The sequence below is a fragment of the Pipistrellus kuhlii genome, unplaced genomic scaffold (genome assembly GCF_014108245.1).
Source record: "Pipistrellus kuhlii isolate mPipKuh1 unplaced genomic scaffold, mPipKuh1.p scaffold_m20_p_5, whole genome shotgun sequence".
Classification (NCBI taxonomy): domain Eukaryota; kingdom Metazoa; phylum Chordata; class Mammalia; order Chiroptera; family Vespertilionidae; genus Pipistrellus; species Pipistrellus kuhlii.
The window spans coordinates 10,978,868-11,004,952 of record NW_023425551.1 but is presented as its reverse complement, the minus strand read 5'-3'; the positions used below and the strand labels follow the sequence as shown (position 1 = coordinate 11,004,952).

At 38.6% G+C, this 26,085-nt stretch overlaps 1 protein-coding gene and 2 pseudogenes across 2 annotated transcripts in view; 1 reads left to right on the top strand and 2 right to left on the bottom strand.

Annotated features, from left to right (window-relative positions):
• NKAIN2 (sodium/potassium transporting ATPase interacting 2) overlaps positions 1 to 26,085 on the bottom strand; it is a 741,160-nt gene that overhangs the window by 546,834 nt on the left and 168,241 nt on the right. The window lies entirely within an intron of this gene.
• LOC118706224 lies at positions 364 to 458 on the bottom strand (annotated as a pseudogene).
• LOC118705416 lies at positions 19,814 to 25,989 on the top strand (annotated as a pseudogene).

Below are 26,085 nucleotides of genomic sequence, written 5' to 3'. Positions count from 1 at the left end.
TCCCATTTTACCACAGGAAACATGGAGATGTTTACTCAAGGTGAAGAATTAACAAAGTTCACTGAAACCGGTTTGGCTCAGTGGATAGAACTGAAAGTTCCCAGGTTTGATTCCGGTCAAGGGCATGTACCTTGGTTGCAAGCACAACCCCAGTGGCTGGTGTGCAGGAGGCAGCTGATGGATGTTTCTCTTTCGTTGATATTTCTAACTCTCTATCTTTCTCTTTCTCTCTGTAAAAAATCAATAAAAAATATATTTTAAAAAAAGAATGAACAAAATTCATACTTTTTACTGCTTCATGGAGGATGTGAAGGGTTTTATTGTTTGTGTGCTTTTTTTTTTTTTTTTTTTTTTTTTTTTCCTTGTTGTTCCCATGCTTTCGGCACAGAGTCATCCACATGAAGAATAACCCTGTTTCCTAAGCTGGGGTGTTTGTGTGCTTGTTTTACACTAACAATGACCACTACATTTTGGTGCCACCTGGATTCATGCTAAAGTGACTCTACTGTCATTAGCTTTTGCACCACCAGTGTGTTAAGGAGGTGAATAAGGTAAACAATGTCTTAGTGTTATTAGAAAAAATAGTTTGGTTTTCTGGCTCCTTGAAAGATCTGCAAAGCATATTTTAAGAGATTCCATTAGACAATAATTTACAAGTAAATCAATATTCGGCATTACTAATATTCTTATCTTAAATCCTTAAATATTGAGAAGAAAAGGCCTACCACCCTCTTGAAATTATACATGCCTGTTAGGACTGTTGTTGGCAAAAACAGAGTTTCAGACTTATAGACAAACACTCCCTGAGTGAACAGAAGAGAGTATGAGAAAGACGGGGGGGTGGGGGGAACCGAAGGGGGAGATGCCACAAACTAAACCGACACTTTCCAAAAAACTAGTGAAAAAAAGTTTTGTTTTAAATATATTTTATTGATTTTTTACAGAGAGGAAGGGAGAGGGATAGAGAGTTAGAAACATCAATGAGAGTGAATCATCGATCATCTGCCTCCTGCACACCTCCCACTGGGGATATGCCCACAACCAAGGTACATGCCCTTGACTAGAATCGAACCTGGGACCCTTCAGTCTGCAAGCCGACGCTCTATCCACTGAGCCAAACTGGTCAGGGCAATGGGAAAAATGTGTATAGCCTACTCAGTGCCATGCATTGCCCTGGTTCACTCATGATGCTCCTAGTATTTGCTTTATAACAGGAACACTATGAAACCAAAATAACTTCAGAATTATAAAAGTCTGCACATAGCCGAAACTAGTTTGGCTCAATGGATAGAGCGTTGGCTTGGGGACTGAAGGGTCCTGGGTTCAATTCCGATCAAGGGCATGTACCTTGGTTGAGGGCATATCCCCAATAGAGGGTGTGCAGGAGACAGCTGATGGATGACTCTCTCTCATCGATGTTTCTAACTATCTCTCTCCCTTCCTCTCTGTACAAAATCAATAAATATACTAAAAAAAAAAAAAAAAAAAAAAAAAAAAAGTTTGCACATAAAATGACTTACACCTAACCAGAAGTTAGTTCCTTTTTCCGGCTGTATGAAGGCAAGTGTGGAAATACAAGCAGTACAAGTCAGAAGTATCCATTTGGCAAGAGAACCATCTGCAGGTCTGAATGTTGAGGAAAGGGGATAGGACGCTGCAGGGTGTGGAGTGTCAGCGCAGGCTCCCTCTGAAGCTGCCACCCAGCATTCCTTCTGTGCTTCTGTAAAAGGAGCACCCCATTCTCAATAAAGCAAGCAATAAAGCAGACTCCTCAAGACAGACCTTCCTGAGAATGCAACAATCAGCTGTGATTACTACTTACCATCATGCTTACAAAACATGTGCCCTCAGGATCAATGGAAAATATAAGACAGCTAGATAAATATGCAGACTGGCCAGTCCGCTTCAGAGAGATGGAGAGAAAAAAGAAAGAGGCAGGGATGCAGGGACAGAGAGACAGAGACAAGAGACACATTGAAAGATGACAGAGACAGCCCAGCTGCTGTGTCTCAAAGGTTGAGCATCTACCTGTAAACCAAGAGGTCTCGGTTCAATTCCCTGTCAGGACACATGCTCAGGTTGCAGGCTCGATCCCCAGTAGGGGGGTGCAGGAGACAGCTGGTCAATGATTCTCTCTCATCACTGACGTTTCTCTTTTTCCCTCTCCCTTCCTCTCTGAAATCAAAAATAATAATAATAATAATATATACATATATATATATATATATATATATATATATATATATATACACACACACACACACACACACACACATATATACACACACACACACACACACACATATATATATATATATATATATATATATATATATATATATATAATTTTTTTTTAAAGGAGAGAGAGACAGAGAGATCCAGATAGATGAAGACTGGCAGAGAGAAAGCAAGAGGGACAGACAGGAGAAAGAAGTAGATATGAGGAACAGTCACTTCAAACTACCAGAGAAGTGACAGAAGGAAGCTTTGTGTTTCAAGACTACTCCTATTCAGGGTAAATTTGTGATGGTCAATATTAATTTTGACATACTGAATACTGTAGAGCCCAGTAATCTCTTTCTTTTTAATTTTAATATAAACTTTTCTTTCATGTACAGAACTATGGAAAACCATCTTTAAAAGCACATGCCCACATCTCATGAGAGGCTTATCACTTTTGTCCAAGAGCAGCCACAGTGATTGACAACATGCCAATGTATTCACAGGTGCACATATCAGCCCTCAGAGGGTCTGCCTAGGCATCCACAATGCTACAGCTCACCTGGGCTGCATTAAGTTTACCTGATCTGCCGGTCCAGTGTCAGTTTTAACATGTCCTCTGTTGCCAACACAGCCATTTATCGAGGTCACTTTTTTTTTGTTTTGTTCATCCTCACCTGGGGATATTTTTACATTGATTTTTAGAGAGAGAGAAAGACAGAGAGAAACATCGATATGAGAAAAACACATCGATTGATTGCCTCTTGCACACGCCTCAACTAGGACCCAGGCCAGGGAGAAGCCTGCAACCAAGGTAGGTACCCTTGACTGGAATAGAACCTGGGACCTTTTTGATCTGCAGGCCAATGCTCTATCCACTGAGCCAACCAGCTAGGGCTATCAAGGTCACTTTCTAGGCTGGCAAACATGAGATTTAAAGCTTGACCCAATTTCTAGTTACTGAATGTCTCCTTTAGAATTCAGAGGATCCGCACGTTTTCATAAACATTCAGCCAAGCAAACGTGCTTTGCCACAGTCCCTGCTACTTCTAAACCGCTAACTGTGGCCGGACTTCTCTAAGGCCTCATAATGGGATTTGTTCTGATTCCCTGGAACCGCTTCACACATGCCATTTCCCCTCCTACCCCAGGCCCCCCCCTCTCCCCCCCCCCCAGACTACACCGATTTCTTTAGGGAACAAAAGACAACAATGTATGTCACATTCGCACATTGGCTGTATAGGTTTGTGTATAGGACCCTAGGAGCCCACATCCTTACAGGTTCAATTAGAGACAACTCTCTAAGTTTTTTCTAGGAAAAATAGAAAACAATTGCATTGGACTTGCTAACATAAAGGTATAACTCTGCTAGGTCACAGAGGGCAGAGGAGTAAAAAAAATTGGAGAGTTTTATTTCTAATATTCTAATGCTTGATTTCCAACGTGTAGCCTGTGGCTCTAACGGAACTAATACCAATATAGCCCTTAAACTTGTCAGTTACGAGAGACGAGAAAATTCCCCCCTTTTACATTTTAAGCTAGATTTGAGTTCCTATCACTGGAAACCGAAAGAGCACCAACTAATGCAGCCTTCCTGAGCTCTGCTCCCTAAGGCTTCTCAAGTGAAATTCCCATTTGGCATGACAATGCCATCCGGGCACAGTCTGGATTTGAGCCACTGGACCACTTGATCTCCCCCAAATGCTGTGACCTCGCTCTCATTTTACTCACCACTGCTGGAAAAAGCCAGGAGTGTTGAAAGCGTGCTCGTGACATTGCTTTTCCCTGGAATAAGTTCCTCTGTGTAGATTCTACTGGTTCTTAAATGTGCTGCTGCAGAAAGTGTAGGTCCTTTTTATTTTATTTTATTTTATTTTATTTTATTTTATCTTATTTTATTTTATTTATTTTATTTATTTTATTTCTTTATTGATTAAGGTATCACATATTTGTCCACAACCCCCCCATTCCAGTCCCCCACCCCTCCCCACTCATGCCTTTGACCTTGACCACTGGTTAGGCTAATATGTCCTTTTTAAATCCTTCCTACCCATCCCTCCTCTAGGCACACCTCAGAGTGTCCTCCTTAAACACTGAGTCTTTGTGGTATACAGACGGAAGGAATATTTAAAATTCTAAACAAACAATATATATAAAATAGCAGTGTTTTGAACAGATTAAGCTTGTTGGAGCATAGGGATGGATGGGCAGGGAAAGAAAGCGATGGGGAGGAACGCCCCAGTGGTTGAAATGGCTTAAAAAAGATATAGTAACAGAAATGAGGCCTTCTAAATCATGTTTGATTCTCTCTCTGCCATAATCATAACAGAACATCAGAATTAAATTATTTTAGGAAACAAATGGATGGAGTTGGCAATAGAAATGTGGTTTTATTTTTATATTTAAATGACTACAGGATCTCCAAGTAGGCACTTTGCCAGAATTGGTACAAAACTAATAATGATAATAAAATTGGCAATACTATTTGAAAAATGAAGACAGATGTAAAGTATTTCAAACCTAGGGTGCATACTCTATTAAATGACTATGACATATCTAAAAATGCAATTTTACATATATATATATATATATATATATATATATATATATATATATATTATATAAATAGAATTTTAATGTGTTAAATTGGTTTCCAAAAACACACATTTATAGCAGTATGATTTAGATATTTTAAAATATTTGTAGTTGTCCATGGATTTTTCTGGCATTAATGAAAAATTAGAAAATAATTTGTATTTCTGAATTAGGTAAGAAGTGGAAATGGGTTTATTTTCTTGAACATTTGTTCGATTTTTAAGTTTTCTTTTCAAAACCTGTGGTTGATTAATTTTAGTTCTTTCATTTCCTCTCCCTTTTCTACCTGCCCTTCCATTTTTTTTTCCATTGTCTTTTTTCTTTTGAACTACCCTCTTTCTGAAAATTATATTTCTGGCAAGTGGTTACTCAATAAGTTCTTTTATTTCTCACAAATGTGTATCTGAGTGCTCTCAGGCTTCATTTCTCTTCACTGAAGATCAATCACAGAAACAGATATTTTAGAATAAAAGAATATGATTGTGATTGATTGGTTCTTCATTCAACTGAACAATACCACAACTATACTATCTAGATGCTACGATAGCCTCTCCCCCAACCAAGGAGACTTGAGATGTGAAGAGCATCCAAATAATTCTTTAAAGCTAACAATGACATTTATTATTTTTACTTTTTTGAATCTTTATTGGTGAAAGTATTACAGATGCTCTCCTTTTTCCCTCTTGTGCGTCCCCCCTTTCCCCCTAGGCCTTCACTATCTTATCACCTGTGTCCATGGGCAATGCGTATATGCATACTAGAGGCCCGGTGCACAAAATTTGTGCACTGCGGGCAGAAGTGTGTGTGTGGGGGGGGGGGGTCTCTGAGCCCAGCCTGTACCCTCTCCTATCTGGGACCCCTTGGGGGATGTCCAACTGCTAGTTTAGACCCTGAACCATAAGTCGGACATCCTATCACAACCCAGGACTGTTGGCTCCTACCGCTCGCCTGCCTTCCTGCATGATTGCCCCTAACTGCTTCTGCCAGCCAGCCTGATCATCCCCTAATCACTCCCCTGCTGGCCTAATACCTAACTGCTCCCCTGCTGGCCCAGTCACCCCCAACTTTCCTCCCCTGCCAGCCTGGTTACCCACAGGAAGCAGCAGCTGAGAACCGTCCCCTGGTGGGGCTGAGGGAGCTCCAGTGGAAGCCACACAAAGCAGCAGCCAGGACCTGCCAGCAGGCGGGACTGAAGGAACTCTGGGGAAGCTGCATGGAACAGCAGTGGAGGCCTACCCCCTGGAGGAGCTGAGGGAACTCTGGCTGCAGAGTGGCTGCCAGGCCTCCCACACCCCTGCGGGGCCATGGAACTGTGGAGGCAGGCACACAGTGCAGCTGGCCCTGCTCCCTCTGTGCATGCCACCATCTTGTTATGGCATGAGGGTTAATTTGCATATTACCTCTTTATTATATAGGATAAGTTATTTGGTTAATCTCTTCTCACTTCCCTGGAGCACCCAAATAATTTCCCAAATGTATTAAAAGTGACTCGTGTCCCCAGTTTGGAAAATCATTTATCTGCAAAAGTTAGTCACTAACAAAATAATTAGCAGATGATACCTGCTTTGGAATTAGCTTAGTATTTTAGTCCATACAAGTTATAGACTGACACACACAAATCTACTTCCTGCATGCATTTCCACCTCTAGTGTTAAAACATCCTCAATTTCTAGTCTAGTTTCTGCATGCTGTATTTGAAGTCTGGAGCACTGGCCAAAACCTGATGGTGATCGCCTACCGCATGGATATCTAAGCATCTAACACTGCATTTCTATTGCTGAGCTCCATTCACCCACAGTGTCCCTGCTGCCTCATCTGGAGCCCCTGCAGCTGTGCTGCTGCTTTGAGAAGGCTGTGCCCTCTGCAGTGTCCAAGTCACTATCTGTACCTGTGCAACCGGCAGGAAGGACCAATGCAGTCAAATCTGCTTAGCCCTTCTGGGTGTACTGTGGGTCACTCCCACTCACCTGCTATGTATACAAAAATCTCATGTTTTACCAATGTCTCCAGAGATAGGATAGCCAGTTTGAAAAACAATACCTGACATATTAATTACTCCATAGAGAATATTTGGTGAACAACTGCATTCCATTAGAAGGTTATGAGCAAGTATGGTTGGACCAAAGATGATGGTAATATCCAAGGTGATATTTGGATTCTTTAATGTGCATATTAACATGATCTTTATGTGTATGTTGTCATGGTAAGAGTATAATATTAATTTAGGATATATAAGATCATCCCACATTAACATGACGTTTTTTTTGTTGTTGTTTTTTTAAGAAAAACATAAGACATGTAAATGAGCAAATATATTTCATCAATTAGTAAGTCTATTAAAATGTAATTATGGAACTCTATTTATAGGCCTGGCAGTCGGACATCCCTTTTAAAATATTTTTATTGATTTCAGAAAAGAAGAGAGAGGGACAAAAAGACAGACACATCAATGATGAGAGAGAATCATTGTTTGGCTGCCTCCAGCATGCCCCACACTGGATATCAAATCCACAACCTGGGCATGTGTCCTGACCAGGAATCAAACCACAGCCTCCTGGTTCATAGGTCATTGTTCAACCACTGAACCACACTGGCCAAGCTGAAGTTACTACTTTTTGATAGATGATTGACAATGAAATAAATCTTGGTACTTCATATTATTTTTCTAAAATAATAAAGCATCATTTTCATAAATAGTGAAATGTATCTGCTTAGAGTCATGAAGAAATATAATAACTATCCTCTGAGGAATAAAAAGGAGGAGCAAAGAAAGCCCAGTTATGAATTCATTTTGCCTACTTGGCTGGCATGATGCTCCAAATAGAGCCACTCATCCTTGTTTCTTTATAACTCACATCAGAGCTTAAGTTGGTTCAGCATGCTAGCAGAGCTTTGCTCAAAGCTTAGGATGGTGTGGACAGTTCAAAGCTTGCCACAGTCTATTTATAATCCATACTGAGCCCTTTCTCATTCTCAGTAGATTTAAAAATTCAAATACAGCATAATGCTGAAAAGGTTGTCAATTCTTTCTCACTAAATTGTTTTCATGATCACTCTTCCATTTTTGTAATAAGAAGAAATTTAGCATTTTCTTCTGGATAGAGCCAAGGTAAATGGAAATGAGCATGACAGCCAGGCCAAGTTTTTAACTGCTTTAAATGCCAAAATTAAGCAGGTAAAGCTTATGCTCTAGAGGCAAAGCTGATTCATGAAAGACTAATTGGGTGATGACATGCAAGGTGGATGATGGGTTAGGATAATCATTTTTAAAAATAGTTCAGGAAGAAAATAAAAGTCTGAATTAGGTGCAAGGTAAGAAGAAAGGAAAGAGGGCAGACAGGAAACTCATACACACACAACAGTATGGTGGTGACTAGAGGAAGGGATCCAGGTACAGTCAAGGGTAAAGGGGATCAAATATATGGTGATGAAAGAAGATTCAACTTTGGGTGGTAAGCACACAATGCAATACACAGATGACCATGGAATTGTACACTTGATACCTATATAATTTTATTAACCAATGTCACCCAAATAAAATTAATTAAAAAAGTAAATTTAAAAATAAACAGGAATGCTTCATTCTCTGTCATTTCTTCAGTGATCCATCAATAGCACAGGCTTTTCTATTTCTTCATAGATTATTCATTTAACTCAAATTACACTACCTTATACTATACAGTACCCCCTTATCCCTTGAGGGATATATTTCAAGCCCCCTCCCCCCACCAAGTGGATGCCTAAAACCCCAGACAAAACCTAAACCTATATACAATATACTGTTTTCCTATACATACTCTGTTTCCCCAAAAATAAGACAGTGTCTTATATTGATTTTTGCTCCCAAAGATGTGCTAAGTCTTATTTTCAGGGGATGTCTTATTTTTCCATGAAGAAGAATACGGTATACATTTATTGTTAAATGAAAATAAAGGAAATTTATTACCTGTATACGGTACGGTAGTACAGTGGTTGTCTACACAAACCAGACAAACTGTGAATCCTACAGTATCAAGAATTTACTCATTTATTCAATGACAATCATGTCATCATCTTCTGGAACATCATCATAACAATCCAATTCCTGAATTTCCTGGTGAATTTCTTGTGACTCCATTTCTTTCAGAATCAGTGGGCCAAATCTCTCATGTTTAGCCTAGGGCGGGCCTTATTTTCGGGGGGATGCCTTATATTTCACTCAGAAAAAAACCTGTAAGTACCGTATTTTTCGGACCATAAGACGCTCCAGACCATAAGACGCACCAGTTTTTAGAGAAGGGAAATGAAGAAAAAAAGATTCTGAAACAAATAGTGTCCTAAAATATCAATATTTTATGTGCATTAAAACCCAACATCACAGTCATAAACACATGTAATCAACCCTGTAAAGTAAACAGCAGCATTTAGAACCATTTTAGAGCCGGGCAAGCACACAGAGACCACACAGAGCCGGGCAAGTAAAAAAACTTTTTTTTTAAAGTATATGTGTAGGCTATATTTGGACCATAAGACGCAGGGACTTTTTCCCCCCACTTCTGGGGGGAAAAAAGTGCGTCTTATGGTCTGAAAAATACGGTAGGTCTTATTTTCGGAGGATGTCTTATTTTCGGGGAAACATAGTACATACTTATCATAAAGCTTAATTTATAAAGTAGGCATAGTAAGACATTAACAATGATAATAATAAAATAGAATAATTATGACAATATACTGTAATAAAAGTTATATGAATGCGGTCTGTCTCTCAAAATATCATATACTGAAATGACCCTTCTTAGGATCATAATGACTGATAATGATGTGAGGTGAGCAATGCTTATGTGATGAGATGAAGTGAGGTGAATGACAAAGGCATTGTGATGTAGCTTCAAGCCACTGGTTATTTGAATACAAGCACTGCTATACCAGGACAGTTGATCTGATACCCAAGATGGGTACTAAGTAACTAGCAGGCCAGTAGTATATGCTCAACAAAGGGTGATTCACTCTGGGCAGGATGAAGTGGCACATTGCAACATTTCACCATACTACTACTCAAATGGCGTGCAATTTATAACTTATAAACTGAATTCTAGAATTTTATATTTAACTAGAGGTATGGTGCATGAAAATTAGGCACAGGCAGGGTCATTAGGCCTAGCTGGCAATCAGGGCTTATCTGTGGGGCAACTGGCAGGGCGATCGGAGGGCCCCTGCTGGCACCTGTGTTGGCCAACCTGGTGCCACCAATCGCCAGTCCCATGCCCCCACCTCCGCCTCTGGTTGCCTCCCTCTGCAGGCTTCAGGAGGGGCAATTCGGGGGCCTCCCCCACTCGCACCTGCCTGGCTGGCCTGGGGCCTGCAGGCTGGGGCAGCTCCTGTGTTGAGCATCTGGCCCTAGTGGCCAGGATGCATCATAGGGACCAGTCATTCTGCTGGTCATTTCCCAGTTCAGCCAATTTCCGTATTAGGCTTTTATTATATACTAGAAGCCCAGCGTGCAAAATCGCGCTGGACCCCAGACCTACTGTGCTATGAAACCCAACAATGCACTGGTCGATACGGCGTTACGGCCACAGGCCTTGTATAATATAGATGATATTGTCAGACCCTGCTAGATTGTAACTGAACACAGGGAAAGGACCTGAGGATAAGTGTTAATTACGTTTTTCAGTGTTTGTTCTCTATTCTCAATTAGATTTTGACCTTGGATGTTCCTAATATTTAAGCATCAGATATACGTGTATCATTTAATTCACTTAGAGGGCATCCAAAAACTTGTGTTAAAAAATAAAAATAAAAACTAGTTTTTTCTACTATTAGAAGCAGAAGGTACAAGTTGTGATAAATAAAAACTTTATTATCATTGTTAAAGGTTTACACTTTTTGGAAGTAAAATATGAAATATTTTTCTTTAAATGAGAATCTTTCAGAAGTGACTTTGTCTCTGTATTACTGCCATGAAGCAGTCCTGGGTTCAATAAATGTTTTTCAATGAACAAATTGCATAAAATTGTACTCAAACAAACAGTGACCATGATTCAATGAAGAAATACCAACATGATCACAATACTAGGCAAATGTTTTTCCTTTGACTAACCCTTATTTGCAGTACATTTATGCTTGTATATACAATCAGAACTAAGAGAACATCTCACGCATTCTATTTAGAAAGTGGCATAAATACTGGCTTATACCACTCATTCCTTATAGACTTGACTTTAATTTTATTTGCATAACTCATTGATCACCTTTTTAAGCAACAATTCCATAAAATATGTCACTTTAACACAAATTTTCATTCTTTCTGAAAGAGTTGACATTCTGTCCCTAACCAGTTTGGCTCAGTGGATGTAGTGCCGGCCTGTGGACTGAAGGGTCCCAGGTCCGATTCCAGTCAAGGGCATGTACCTACTGGGAATGTGCAGGAGCCAGCTGATCAATGTTTCTAACTCTCTACTCCTCTCTCTTCCTCTTCATAAGAAATCAATAAAATATATTTTTAAAAAAGAGTTGACATTCTGTATTTTCATGTATACACACTTATGTGTATATATGTACATTCAGTTATAACATTAGTGGAATATTTTTAGAAAATACATTGATTCATTATTATATTTTTGTACAAAAAGCAAGATGTTTACAAATGAAAAGCCATGTATGAGATTCTGCTGTGTAGGCAGATGTCAATTTAAGAAATAATGTTACTTTGTCCAATTCGCTATTGTTGAAAGTATTCATATGAAAATGAGGAGCTAAATCAATTATCTTAATAGTTCTGGAGATCTGCTTTTTTTCATGTAATTGATCTTATTAGCTCAGATCCGCAAAATTGCTCATCTCCTTTTTCTTTCTTTGTAGATGTAGCTCCAGTCAGTCACAGTTTTCAGAATTGAATAGTTCTTTAAATAGTCTAATTTATAATCTGACACTCAAAGCCATTCCCTTCAGTGAATGGAAGCAAGGAAAAATAAAATTTCCAAAACAAAGTTACTCCAAAATCAATGAAAAGAGAGAGAGAGAGAGAGAGAGAGAGAGAGAGAGAGAGAGAGAGAGAGAGAGATTGATTATAATGAAAGTATCTCAGCATCACTAGATAGCATCTCCAATTTGTCCTGATCTAGATCATTCTGAAAAGTTGGATGGGCATAGCTGGTTTTGCTCAGTGGATAGAGCATTGGCCTGTGGATTGAAGGTCCCAGGTTTGAGTCAAGGCACATGCCTGGCTTGCTGCGGGCTTGATACTCCCCCCCCACTAGGGGGCGTGCAGGAGGCAGCCTATCAAAGATTCTCTCTCAAGATTGAGGTTTCTATCTCTCTTTCCCTCTCCCTTCTTCTCTACAAAATCAATAAAATATATATCTTTTAAAAAGATAGATGATGGGCATGTGATATTTTAATATTTTGTAAACCTATGCACCAGGCTCTAGGCTAAATGCTGGGGATTTTGTATTTATTATACCTCAATGATAAACAACTAGTTTACCTTTATAGATTTTTAGTTTCATAAAACTAGAAGGGACACCTCACAGTCATGCCCCTAACAATAATTGTACTGTCTTTGGCTGCATTTTGAACTACTTTCCTAATGAACAGCAAAAACAATAAGATTTAGCCTATGAATACAGAAAAATATACTGATAGTTCAGGGATGTTTGGGTTAATTTAAGAACCCACATTCCTAAGCATATTGGAGGGAGGGGGCAGTATCCATGGAACGGAAATAAAATGAAAAAAGATGGCTGTCTTTTTTCTTCATCTGGCTTCACGGAATGTATATTGTTTTCCCCAGACTGAAATCCCAAGTACTTATGACCTATATTTCTGAGTTGCCAAATTCCTGAAATAATTTCATCTCTTCTGTCTTCACTCCTGAGGCTTCTGAATAGCAGTTGATGAATGCCAAGGTAAATACAACTATTTTTATCCTGGAACTTCAGATGATTATTCTCACCTTGGGCTCATTTGCATTTATTAAAAGTCAAGTTCTGGACATTACATTCTGCCTGTGGACTTGTGGATTTAATTAATAAAATAAATGAATGTGTCCCAGAATTGAAATTCTGAGTCTCTTAAGAACAGAGAAGTCATTCCTTGTCACTATGTCCTCCCAAGCCATCATTTGTCACTTTGATGTTGCTAAGAAAGTGGCTTTTTGAGGTAGAATGAGATGTCCAGGAGATAGGAATTTTGCTTGTTTTATTAACCAAGTTATTAGAAATGCATCTTATGATGGCATTCTACTAAGAATGTCTGCCTGCTTTCTTTTGAGAAAATTTATAATTAAATTGTATTAATAGAGTAACAATATGTGAAACACTTGCTGAAGTTTTCATACGCCTACGTATGTCATACTAAAACTCACTGGCACCAGTGAAGTAGAAGACATCTATAAAGAGGCAAAGATCGAAAGCTTTCTATCAGATAAAATCCTAACATCCCCACATTTCTCTCTCTAATGTGCTAATGGGGGAGATGCAGTGTTTGACCTCTCATTCCTTGCAGGGAGTATTTGTGTCTGACCGAGGCAGACCCTTGGAACTAACGTTTGATCTCCACCTCCGAGCTAGCAGGCACATGTGACAAAATAAATGCAGTAATCTATTTCAACAATTCTAGGGCGACTTTCTATTTTTCATATGTTCACATGGTTGAAAAAGAGATGAATCTTCCCTTTATCATAAGTCATGCTTTAATTGGAAGTACTTTTTCTTTCTTGGTGGTGCACCGAACATAATGCATCTTTGAATTGATGACCCTTGGAGTGGATGAAATATAATTGCTCTCCCCCTGTAGGGATTTCACGTGTAGCAATGACTATTGGAATTAGTAGGTCAAATAAAAACCCTGCGGGTTTCCTGTGAATAAAGACGCAGCACCCTGGTTTCCCCGCCCCCGTGTCATGATGACCTCTGTCGTGCACCTGCACAAACAGGCCACTCTGCCTCCTATAACAGCACATTAGAATATAAATGCCAGGATCTCGCTTTCATAAATAATGCAGGCTGTGGAGCTATTTTACCTTGATTGCTTATTCTCCATTCTCCAAAGCTTACAGCTTATACCCAAATGGTGTTACCTTACCATTTGCATCCATTCATGGGTTTGAAACTGACCCTGGACAAGTTCCCTGGGGTAGTTTAGTTTCATTTGTATGCATGTAAATAACACCAAGGATGTCATAAAAATTAATGAACTATTTATTTTAGGAGCCTTTGCCTGGTTCCTAAAAAGTCAAGCGAATGCTTAAGTTCATTAAAATAAAATTAAAGCTACGAAGTCTTAAATAATGACGGTATAAAAACAGATAGTATTTAATGTTGCAAAATGTGAACTAAAATGAAGCTTAAGATGAGAAGTGCTAATTAAGGAACCCTCACTTTTTGTGATGTCATTACCACTCCACCCACACCAAAATATAGTTTGATTCTTATACCCTCATGGAGTTTCAAGGGGCCATCTACAGTAGTATCAACACACACCAAATAGGAATAATGGCAATTCACAGGATCCAGCAATAACTGAACTTTTTTCTTTAAAACTGTGTTTTACTAGTGATGATACATGTTACCATTTTTATGGTCCTGATTACATGTTTTATGTATTTTGTCTATAAATTTCTCAAAGACAAGAACTGCCTAATTTGACCATGTCTTTTTAAAATATCTACCAATAAATGCCACTACCAGGACCTATAAGAACCTTTGATTTCAGGTCTAGATTTGCCTTTTAATTCTGAAGTTGTTGAGGTTTCTATTTTTTCAGGTTTTACATTTTAAAACACGCAACACAGCATAGCTTTCTCTGGTTTTCATTGCTTCGGGTAGCCAAACTGACAAGAGCCAAACTTCACCACAAAAAGAGGACATAGCCTTCATTGTTAGATTTGACATTGCCTACATATGCTTATTAATCTTTATTAGTCAATATAACACATATTGTGTCTCAATCAGAATACATAGACAGGGGTGGAGGTATGTGTTGGGAGGGGTGTGGGATGGAAATAGGGGGATGAGGACAAATATGTGATACCTTAATCAATAAAGAAATTTAAACAAAAAAATTTACGAGAGAGGCAAAACAGCAAACTTGAGATGACAAAAAAATGAATCAGCTTAAAGATAAATAAATGGACATTATTCAAACAGAAGAATAGAGAAAAGGTATTGGAAGTAAAATGAACCCAATATCAGAGACACGTGGGACAATATACATAAAAAAGACATATGTGTAATGAGTCTTAGAAGGAGAACAAATAGAAAAAGAATAAAAACATTTGAAGGAAAAAAAAGAATACATAGACACGAGTTCTCCCTTGTGGAATTTATTCTAAATAAAAGGAGAATATATAATTGAGAAATCCAACATTAATCACCTCTGTTTATACCAATAACTATTTTTTGTAAGTTGACTTTTTACTCTGTCTTTGTTATGACAAAGAACCAAAGCCAAACCAATGTAAGTTTTTTAAGAAGTGAAACCCGTAATTTTAGCGAACTAAAATGTTCTTGATCAAGAATAAATAGCAGGCAAGGGAAAAACTGCACTGGTGTGAAAGGTAGAGGGAACTGGGAGGAAGGAATAAGAAATCTGCACACAACTGTTTCCAGCATTCCACTTGAAAAAAAAACCTGGAGAAGCCAAAAAGCAAATTATTCTTTCAAAGAGAACAACAGATTCCAGCTAGTGGCACATCCTTGTTCACAGATAAAAGAGCTTAAAAATATCCACTTTGCAAAATCCTTTATTGTTCCACATAAAATCACTCAGTGCCTCCAAGTGATTTGCTAAGTGGTGCTGGTTGGTAGTACCATTGTGAATTGGCACTGGACCAAGACAGTTGGCCAAGTCTATCACCTGGAGGCCACTTGAATGTTACAAGAATGCCAGACCTGATGTTTCTGGATTCCTACCACATGGTACAGCCATAAATGCATAGAAGTGAATTAGATGACACAGGTTTTATGGCTGGTTCCATTTAGCTATGCTTATAGAGAACAGGCACAGGAATATTGCACGAGAAAATGCTTGAAATAGATAGTATTTAATGCATGATATCTATGAAAATTAGAGTGTGTTACTAAAAACACTAAATAGTTTATGCAAATGCCTTAATAGAATCCTTTTATCTTCTGATCACACATTATAGATTTACTGATAATTGACAATGGTTGCTGTGTGCTGAAAGGTGCTACCCATCAGATAGGCATAGCTCAATTATATCAAATCTCTATTATTCTTTTAAGAAAAAAAGATTTATAATTTGAAACAAAATACAGGTCTGTATTTCTAAACAAGTCTTTCAAATGACGGTATCAAAATGAAGGTATTCACAACTAAAATGTTCTGGTTCCATTCATAAAAGGTTCTATTGTATTGTATTATTTTAATAAGGTGAAATTATCTGTCACTAAGTGGGCATGTGCTGAAATGAAGTTCAAAGGGTCTGGGATGAAGGACTAGGACAGTGATTGGCAAACTCATTAGTCAACAGAGCCAAATCAACAGTACAATGATTGAAAAAATTTTTGAGAGCCAAATTTTTAAAACTTAAACTTCTTCTAATGCCACTTCTTCAAACTAGACTTGTCCAGGCTGTGGTATTTTGTGGAAGAGCCACACTCAACTAGCCAAAGAGCCACATGTGGCTTGGGAGCCACAGTTTGCCAACCACGGGATTAGGAGATCTGCACACACAACTGTTTTCTTGAAAGAAGTTTACTCTGCACATAAATTTTCCAATATTTGGCAAGATCTACATACTAAGAAAAATCTCACATGTGCTAATCAAAATAAGGAGTTTAGGTTTAAAGAGAAATAATCTATACTCTGCAATGTCAATAAGAGTAAAGCATTTTCAGATGCCCCAGATATAAATAAGGCAAGGCATTTATCACTAAAATATGAGAAAAATTACATTGAAGACTTTGATTAATAGTTAACCATTTAAAAATTATTTAAGGAAATGCTACTTTTTAACTTCAAACATTCAAATTCAAATATAAAGATGGTCATCATTTTCCCCTCTTTGCACATCAGCACTAATATGAGACATTATAGCTTATTAGCCAATTTCCAATTTTCAACTGCCAAGGAAACAATTTTCTTAATTGTAAAATAACTTATTATTTAGAGTGCAATGGCATAATCTTTTCTTAAAATTTTCTGATAATAGTAAGCCACTGTTAATATTAATGAGCAAGTCCTGTGGTGTTACTAGGGGGGGAAAAAACATTGTTTACAATTTACCCTTATTAATAGGCCTGACATATATTCTATATTTCAGTAGAAAAGAATACAAATCAATGAGGAAAATAAAAAATGAGGGAGGGAAAAAAGGGGGGAAGGAAGAAAAGAGAAAGGAAGGATGGCTTCAAAGTAACAACATTTAAGGAAAGGTATCATCTATATATGTTGATTTCCCCCCCTTCTCATACATCCTTCCATTGATTTAAATATTGTTAAGATGCTAGCTTTTAGTATTTATGCATAGATCTCACTGATTCATGAAGATTGTAATTAAAAGTGAAACCTTCCCATTTATCAAGATTACAAGCTAGTTTGTTGAAAAATCAAAATAAATTCATTTTAGTATGTTTGATTTTGACTCTAACCATAAATTTTAGTTATATTTGTCAAAATAACAATAAGTGGCAGATATAATGTGAACTCAGCCAACTGATCATACTGGAGACTTTAAAAAAATTATAGCTAACCCAAAATTTATTATTGAATAACTATTAAAGTACCTACCAACAGAATCTTCAAGAGAGACATAACATTTTAATGTAAATTTACAAAAGAGTAGTATTGCTCTGATATCTTACCTTTATAACAAAGGTGGCTATTTAGGACTTCTAGCTGATGGAGTTTACTTCATCAGAAAAAGTGCCAATTCATCTGACTGCTCACTTGTTATGGTGGTTGTTGTTGTTGCTTTTTATCACATTTAAATGTATCATCTTTAAAATAGTGAGGTCACTATTAAGATTGTATCCTATCTAATAAAAGAGTAATATGCAAATTGACTGTCACTCCAACATACAAGATGGCTGCCCCATGTGGATACAAGATGGCCCCCACAAGATGGTCAGCAGGGGAGGGCAGTTGAGAGGGACCAGGACTGAAAGGGAGGGCATTTGGGGGTGATCAAGCCTGCAGGGGAGGGCATTTAAGGGTGATCAGGCCAGCAGAGGAAGGAAGTTAAGGGCGACCAGGCCAGCAGAGGAAGGGCAGTTGAGGGTGACCCAGGCCTGCAGGGGAGAGTAGTTGGGGGAGGGGGGGAACCAAGCAGAGAGGGGAGGGCAGTTAGGGGCAATTAGGCTGGCAAGGGAGCAGTTAGGAATCAATCAGGCTATTAGGGAAGTAGTTAGGGGTGATCAGGCTGGCAAGCAGAGTGGTTAGGGGCAATCAGGAAGGCAGACAGGTGAGCAGTTGGAAGCCAGCCATCCTGGATTGTTAGAGGGATGTCTAACTGTAGTCGGACATCTCTCAAGGGGTCCCAGATTGGAGAGGGACCAGGCTGGGATGAGAGACACCCCCTCCCCCTGTATATGAATTTCATGCACCAGGCCTCTAGTAAGGAAATTAAAGGGAATTTACTTTTGGGGGGCAACTCCACATACCTGGCTTGGTGCCTTACATAAATTATTTGATTTAATCTCCCCGAAACCCCTATGTAGGCAAGAATTATTAACTCTATTTTTACTTTTCAGGAAACGTGCGCACAGAGTTCAGTCACGGGGAGGGATTCTGTTTCTGAAGGTGAGGGTTTTTTGTGTTATCTTCTCTCATTTCCAAATATTTTGCCTGGAACTGTCCTGTCATTTTCTGTCACCTGGCTGGTTCCCTTGTATTGTTGGCATCCAGGAAGCCTACTTCAATCATGTCATTTGTTGGAACTTTAGATGCCATCCCCCTGCCAAGTGAGGGCTTGTGGACAGGACGCATGATTCTCTTTCCTTTGGGTTCCCAGGCTTGCCAACAGTGCCTGGCTCATTGTGAGCGTTCAGCAAATGCTAACAGAATGAACCAGGCTCAGCTATCTTGTGCTTTTTATTTAGAGAGCTCAAAAGAAATCAGAATTTGAACTCTCTTTATCAAGTTGGCCCTTAATTATGTTGGACTTTCATCTCAAAAAGGGAGCATCACACTTAGCCCTCCCACAAATGTGACATAATATAAAGTAATGGCAGAGTATAAAGTTTCTTGTGACTTTCTAATAGCAAAGCAGACCGATGTAGTTCACTGGTGTTAAATAATTTTTACAGCTCTAGCACAGGTACACAAAGGTGTGTGGATCTCTAATAGACAGAGAGGGAGATCGCATTGAGCAGTAACTCAAATGTTAATGCTTAAAAAACAGCCCCCAACATACTATTTTTAATTAAAGCCACAAGCCCTATGGGGAAGGAGAATGACACCTGGAGTTTGCTTAGGGGCAGTTTATGGGAGGCGGGGTGGGGCGGTTGTGAAAGGACAGCAGTTGTAAATGGATGTTTTCCTCGCTGGTATAAGTGGAGAGTCTACTGGGAGCAGTACTATTTGCTTATGCAGCAGTTGAACATAACCTAAAATAAAGTGGTAATTATGTCTTAGATCAGACACTCTAATCCCACTCTCCCTTTTGGCCTAGCGAGAGCACAGGAATGTTTCCTCCCCATGGCAAAATGGAGAGGGGAAACATGTATTCCTTCCACCCACAGTCGTAAATATTTGAAGAAGTTTAGGAGCAGATTGATTTTTAAAACAAATGAAAACAAAACAGCCTTTCTGTGCACTCTTCAAGGTCCCCAGAGATTTGCTGAGCAGGTTGGTGGATGCGATCACAGGATCTGGGGGGGGGGGAATAAATCTTAATTTCTTTGTCCCTCTCCCTTCTCCAAACTGAGATTTCAGCGAGCCCTGTGGGCAAAACAAGAAAATTTATAGCCTCTATTGCCCAAGGACAAACATTCTAGTCTCAATAGAAAATTATCCAACAAGTTGAACTCTCTCTGGGGATGTAGCACTGATAACTATGGGCAATCTGGCTCTACAACTGAAACCTGCAAGTAGCCAAGACAAAGTGCGTTTTAGTAGCCATGCCAGGACCACGGAAGGCCACCCAAATTATGATGTTTTCTACAATTAGCTTAGTACGCAGCCATAATATATGTCAGCTGCGGCACAGTCCTATTGGAAAAGGAATAAAATTCTTTCATAATTCAGAAACATCATAAAAACTACTTTCAAGGTGATCCTTAATATGAAATGGACAGTTACCGATATAACTGAGGGCAGGCACATGGACATCAAGGATTTCCTTTGGAAGAATATGAAACATAAACTTTATACAAATCATAAAATCTACAAGCAATGGAACTCTGGGGACAATGCAAACTTGACGTGGGTCACCCTAGAAGCACTCAGTTGTCACAATAACTACCTACTCACCTTTCTTTTCATCTGTGGTACTGGCACTGTCAACAGCAAGATTCAACATTTAAATGTTTTACTTACGAATAGTAAGTCGGAAAATTGGATGCCAATGAAAGGCATTCTATCTCTAGTACCCATATGTATCTTGAAACACAAGAAGATTGTGTCCTTTTCAATATATTTTTAAAAAGCACTTAGTATGAGCTTTATCAAGTTTTAAACTTTATAGTCTACTGTTGATCTTTATCTGATGCTGGTCAGACTGCTAACCTGAATAGCTGTTATACTGTATCCTTTATAATTATCAAAATGAATTTTTCATACCCCAATTGTATTATCACTTATTGATTATAATCAAATGAATTAGATTAATTAGCACAACGACAGAAAATATATGGATAGAGATAGGTGAATACCTTTGTGCCTTACGAGCCCTATTAAGAACGTTAATAATGATAATATGCTAACAAGTATTAAGTTTTCTTACACAATGGAATCAACTAGACTTGTTGGGCAATTTATCCAATTTAATCTCCACAACACACCTCTGAGATAGGTGTATTATTATCTATTTTATTCACTGGGGGGAGAGGAAGGCTTAGAGTATTTACATAATTTGTTTGGGTTCTCAGAACTGGTGAGTAGTAGGGCTGGTCTTTAAACCCTGGTGCTATGACTAAGATTATGGGCTCATAATAATTTTCCTATATAGCTTATTTTAGAGGCACACAGAAGCAAGAGAATCTCATTTAGGTATCACAAGAGAATGACAAAAAAAAAAAAAAGGGAACAGTGAATATATCTTGAAGTGACAACTGCCTAACTCCCATAACAAAGATCACTTTGGACATTTGACCTTTTTTTGATAAAGATCATCCCACCTTTTGTTCTTACAGTCCCAGATTTGCCTGGTGTTGAGTGTTTTGTGGTCTATTTGCTTTAAGTGATTTCTGTTCAGAAAGGCAATATTTGTCTTTTCCATCATGTACCTTTTCATAGGTTTATATCTTGTCCCTTCAAATCATTGCATTCCACATGTCTTAAACTCAAATACTTGTTGTTCAGATTTATTGAATATTCATATATACCTTTATGTGAATTTACTTCCGCCTCAAGGAAGACTCAAGATTTGGGTTAATGTTTTAATATTTTCATCCATGAAGTCCAGAAGCCTTGCTATAGTTCATGAGCATTTCATTCTCCCACTCTGCACTTGTTCTCCAAAATGTTCTACTATCTTCAACCTCTGACAATTAAGACTGGCCTCCCACAACGCCCCTTCGTTTTCAGTAGAAGTTACTTCACCCTTCCATCTGCGAGGATTTGTAATTGTGATTCCTCTGACTATGGACAATCTACCTCCTCTTCTCTCTCATGTACACATTTTTTTCCCCCTTAGGAGAAGAAAGAAGAAAACAAAAGGATACAGAAACAAGACCAGAGGAGGAGATCTCAACATCTATCTCCCCTCCATCCCAGACCTTTGCCTCCACCTCCACCATTCCTTCAGCCCAGAGATGCTGCTCAGACCAGACCATTAAAAACAACTTACTGCCCGGCTGGGGCTGGTGTGGCTCAGTGGTTGAGCATCAAACTATGGACCAGGCGGTCACACTTCAATTCCCAGTCAGGGTCCAGGCCAGGGGTTGTGGACTTGATCCCTAGTGGGGGATGTGCAGGAGGTAGCCAATCAATGATTCTCTCTCATCATTGGTGTTTTTTTCTCTCTCTCTCCCTCTCCCTTCCCCTCTGAAACACTGATTTCAACATATATATATATATATATATATATATATATATATATATATATGAAATCAATGTATTTTTAAATAATTTTAAAGTACTATTATTTTTAAAAGTACTAGTATTTTGCTTCTTTCTCACTAGAATTATGACATGAAAGGACAAAACTGACCACAAAAGACCACCCCAAGTTATTTTTCTTTTTAAAAATATTTATTTATTCTGAGAGACAGAGACACACACACAGAGAAAACCATTGATATGAGACATATAGACTAGTTGCCTCCCATACACGCCCTGACTGGAGCTGGGATTGAGCTTGCAATCGAGGCAAGTGCCCTTGATTGGAATCAAACCAGGGATCCTTTAGTCTAGGGGTGTCGAACTCAATCAGAGAAGGGGCCAAAATCTAAAATCCAGCCTAAATCGCGGGCCGAATGGTTTACTGAACAGTCATAAACTGTCATTGTGATGGAAACGCAGCGGAGTGCAGTGATGATGGCGAGGTGCGGGCCACATTGCAAGGCCTGGCGGGACGGATTTGGCCCGCGGGCCTTGTGTTTGACACATGTGCTTTAGTCTATGGGCCAATGCTCTATCCACTGAGCCAAACTGGCTAGGGCCCACTGTTTGTTTGGTGTGTGTGTTTTGTTTTTATTGTTTGTTTTTAAAATCTATCTAAACTACAGAAAATAAGGCTTTCCCCTCACCCTTTGCATTTTTTTATGTCCTTGAAAATATTTTCAGTTAAAACAATCCAGTAGAAATAATTCGTTCACTTTTCACATTAACTGCTAAGCATTCCATGGCCCTCTTTCTTCCTGCATCTTGGAATCCTCACACACTTCAAGTTCTGTTCCCTAACTATACTTCTCAGGATCCTTCTAAGCCTCACGTCATCATGTTTTAATAACAGGACCTTGTTTCTAGTTTCACAGTACATCTCTGCTTACCCCCTCTCCTTCCTGCCAATGACTTCCAATGCCATCTCTATGCCATTGACTTCAAATAGTAGCACTGACAATGCTAAAGGGCAGAACCCTTCCAGGAACACAGATCAAGTAGTTAAGTGCTCATTATGCATTTGTTAATCAAAATTGTGATTATGGGCTTTTAAACTACATTAAATAAGACAAACTGACATTCCACAAATAAACATTGGCTCAAATTAATATTTTATCTCTTTAGAAAAATTAAGACACTCCCTTTATTTCAGAAAAATGAAGATACTTACTACTAGTATTTTTACCTTCTATTTCCACTCTTATTAAAACCTACAATATGTATATTCATAAAATAATTCCGGACATATATTATCATTAGCTTAGTTTTATGACTTAGAAGATAGTAATAACATTTAATGAAATGTTATTTTACTATTTGAAAGCCAACTGGTTAATCATTTAATTGAAACCAATTGTGACACTGTTTTGATTGTGTACACAGACAGGGCTGGGGGAGGGGATACAGGGTGGAGGGAATCAATGGGGGGAGAAAGGGGACATCTGTAATACTTTCAACAATCAATATAAATTTAAAAAAATAAAATAAAAAAAAGAGCTTTCCCCAAATACAGCCAATATCCAACCTACCATAGGACTACCGGTCATACTTTGAGTCAACAACATCAGAAACATAAGTATCACGTGTTGGAGGTGATTTGTGCGGGCCACAAGTGTTCAGAGAAAGGAGAGTTATGGGAATACCACTGGCTGGGACCTTAGCCCAGGTACCAAACCCCTTATTGCAGCACTGAGAAAGCACACGGATAGCCCTTTCACAGCAGCACTAATCCTCAATCAACCCTTCCAAATAATCTTATAAAACCATACCCTCCACACCATTTGAAGTTGTTATTTTTTTCATAAGGTTAAATAGCAAAGTATATATGCCAATGAATATTAAAATGTTGATGTTTTGAAATAAAACACATGATTTTTAATGAAGCCAGAGTAATGGAAATACTAAAGGGAATTGCATGAAAACGACCTTTTTTTCAGTTGGACATATTGCTTCATTCCTATCTTTTTAAATTCACATTTCCATCACCACTGAATTGTATCCTAATGTAGTAAGTTTTATGCCTGAAAGTCTTTTTATTGATATTTCGCTGCAACAAAAAAATATATTTAAAAATGGCTTGTAAAGCATTTTCTCTGACTATGTGACTCCTATAGGTAAAATTAAAATTTCTTCCAGGTCGACTCTTAATTAAAATTATTTGAATAGCATAATTATGAAAGCAATTATTAAAATTGTGATAAGTAATTATTAAAGATCAATAATTACTGGACATGAATCTCATACTGAGGTTGATGTATTTGGCTTTTTTTCCTTTTTTTATTTCTTTTTTTCATGTATCCTATAGTGATTACTCTTTATCACTAAAAGAAGACAGGACCCAGAGTCTGTTTTCTTTGTTTATTTTTTCCTTCCTTCCTTCATTCCTTCCCTCTTTTTAAAGTTTATGTTTATATTACCATAACTGTGAAAATTCTTTGTTCACAAAAATAAAAAGATGGAAATGGAAGAAACTCCTTCCATTATAGCAATGTCATTCAATTCCTTGAGCTCCTTCTCAGTTATATGCCAAAAGTCAGTCATCTTTCATCAAAAATTATTTTAATCATGTATGGGCTGACAACTCAATCAGGCCTTTCTGCAACCTTGCTTAAAGTGAAGGATTGTAAACCACCCGACTTGCAAATAGAGTTGTTACCCGCTCATCAGAGCTATTTCACCTGCCAGTATTACAACACACTATCTTTCTCTGCTCTGTTCGTCTCCTCTCTCTCTTTGCTTTCTGGTTTCTTTCTTTCTGGTCTGCCCTCAAAGCTCTCTGGGTCTATATCCCAATGGGAAAAAAAAATCTCATACATTCACAGGGATATGTACACTCCAGTTTAAAGTCTACCAAGCAATAGCATGATGGTAATGTGTATTACATTTAGACACATTCACTTCTCCTAAGAGAAAACCAGTAAATAAAAATAGAGCACAGAGTACGTCTGAATCAAATACTTTGAAGATCTCCAAGGATCTTATTATCATCAGCAATTATACATATGCACACATTTTCTAGATACACACATACATTAATGGTTCAAATATTTATGGGAATGTATTCAGGTTTATTATAAATTATCCAAAAATATTCCCCCAAATGTCAGGACTTGTTTTATTTCCTTCAGCAAGATTGTATTAGCCAAACAAGACATTGCATTTCTAGTAAAACCCATTCATTTGATGGGAAACCCACTAGAAGATGTATTTCCTTAGTTAGGTTCTGAGAAAGAGAAAGTTGGCTCAAACCAAAACTATGTTTCCTGTGAACACCATCGTTCCTTTCACAATCCCAGGGAATTATTAAGAAAGCAGCTAAGTACCTAGTGCAAGTGCTGAGCAGTTTTACAGTTTTAGTCTTTCTTTGTCCAGTGGTAATTCCATGAAACTCACACAACCACACACATTCCATGTATCTAAGAGTACAACAAACAATGTTGGGTTTCTTATATCAAACACTACAACCTCAAAAAAAAAAAACAAAAAAAAACCCACAAAACAAATCAAAGACTAACAGGTGTCAGCATTTTTCTGTGGAACGTGGCTCCTTTTTGGTTTGTATTTTCAGCATACATTTGTCATGGGATTAAGTTGTCTGAGAAATATTACTTAACAATGAAAAGGAAGAGGCAGGTGCCAGGGCAGCCTACAGGCAGGTCCAAAAGGGACGCCTGAAGTTGAACAGTGTCACAGAGCTCAGCGGGACCAAGCAGAAAAAGAAGCACAAAAACAAGGCAGGCCTGGGAACGAGCAAAAAGGGAGGAGGAGGAGGCAGGAAGAGCAGCAAATGGAAAGGATCCTGAAGAAAGCCTCCGAGGTCCACAAGCAGAGAGTGGAGGACTTGCACAGGCACCTGGAACACTCCCAGAGCACTATGGCGTTCCCAGCGTCAGCCAGACAAGCAGTCTCCCTCCCAGGGGACGGACTGGCACAAGGGAAACAGAGGCCAGGTCCACACTCAACCTCTGAGTCATGTGGGTGGGCAAGCCAGGGTGTTTGTGCCCCCATGACCCCCTCCACCTTACCCCTCTACCCCTGCCACACAAGGATCAGTCTGCATATGCT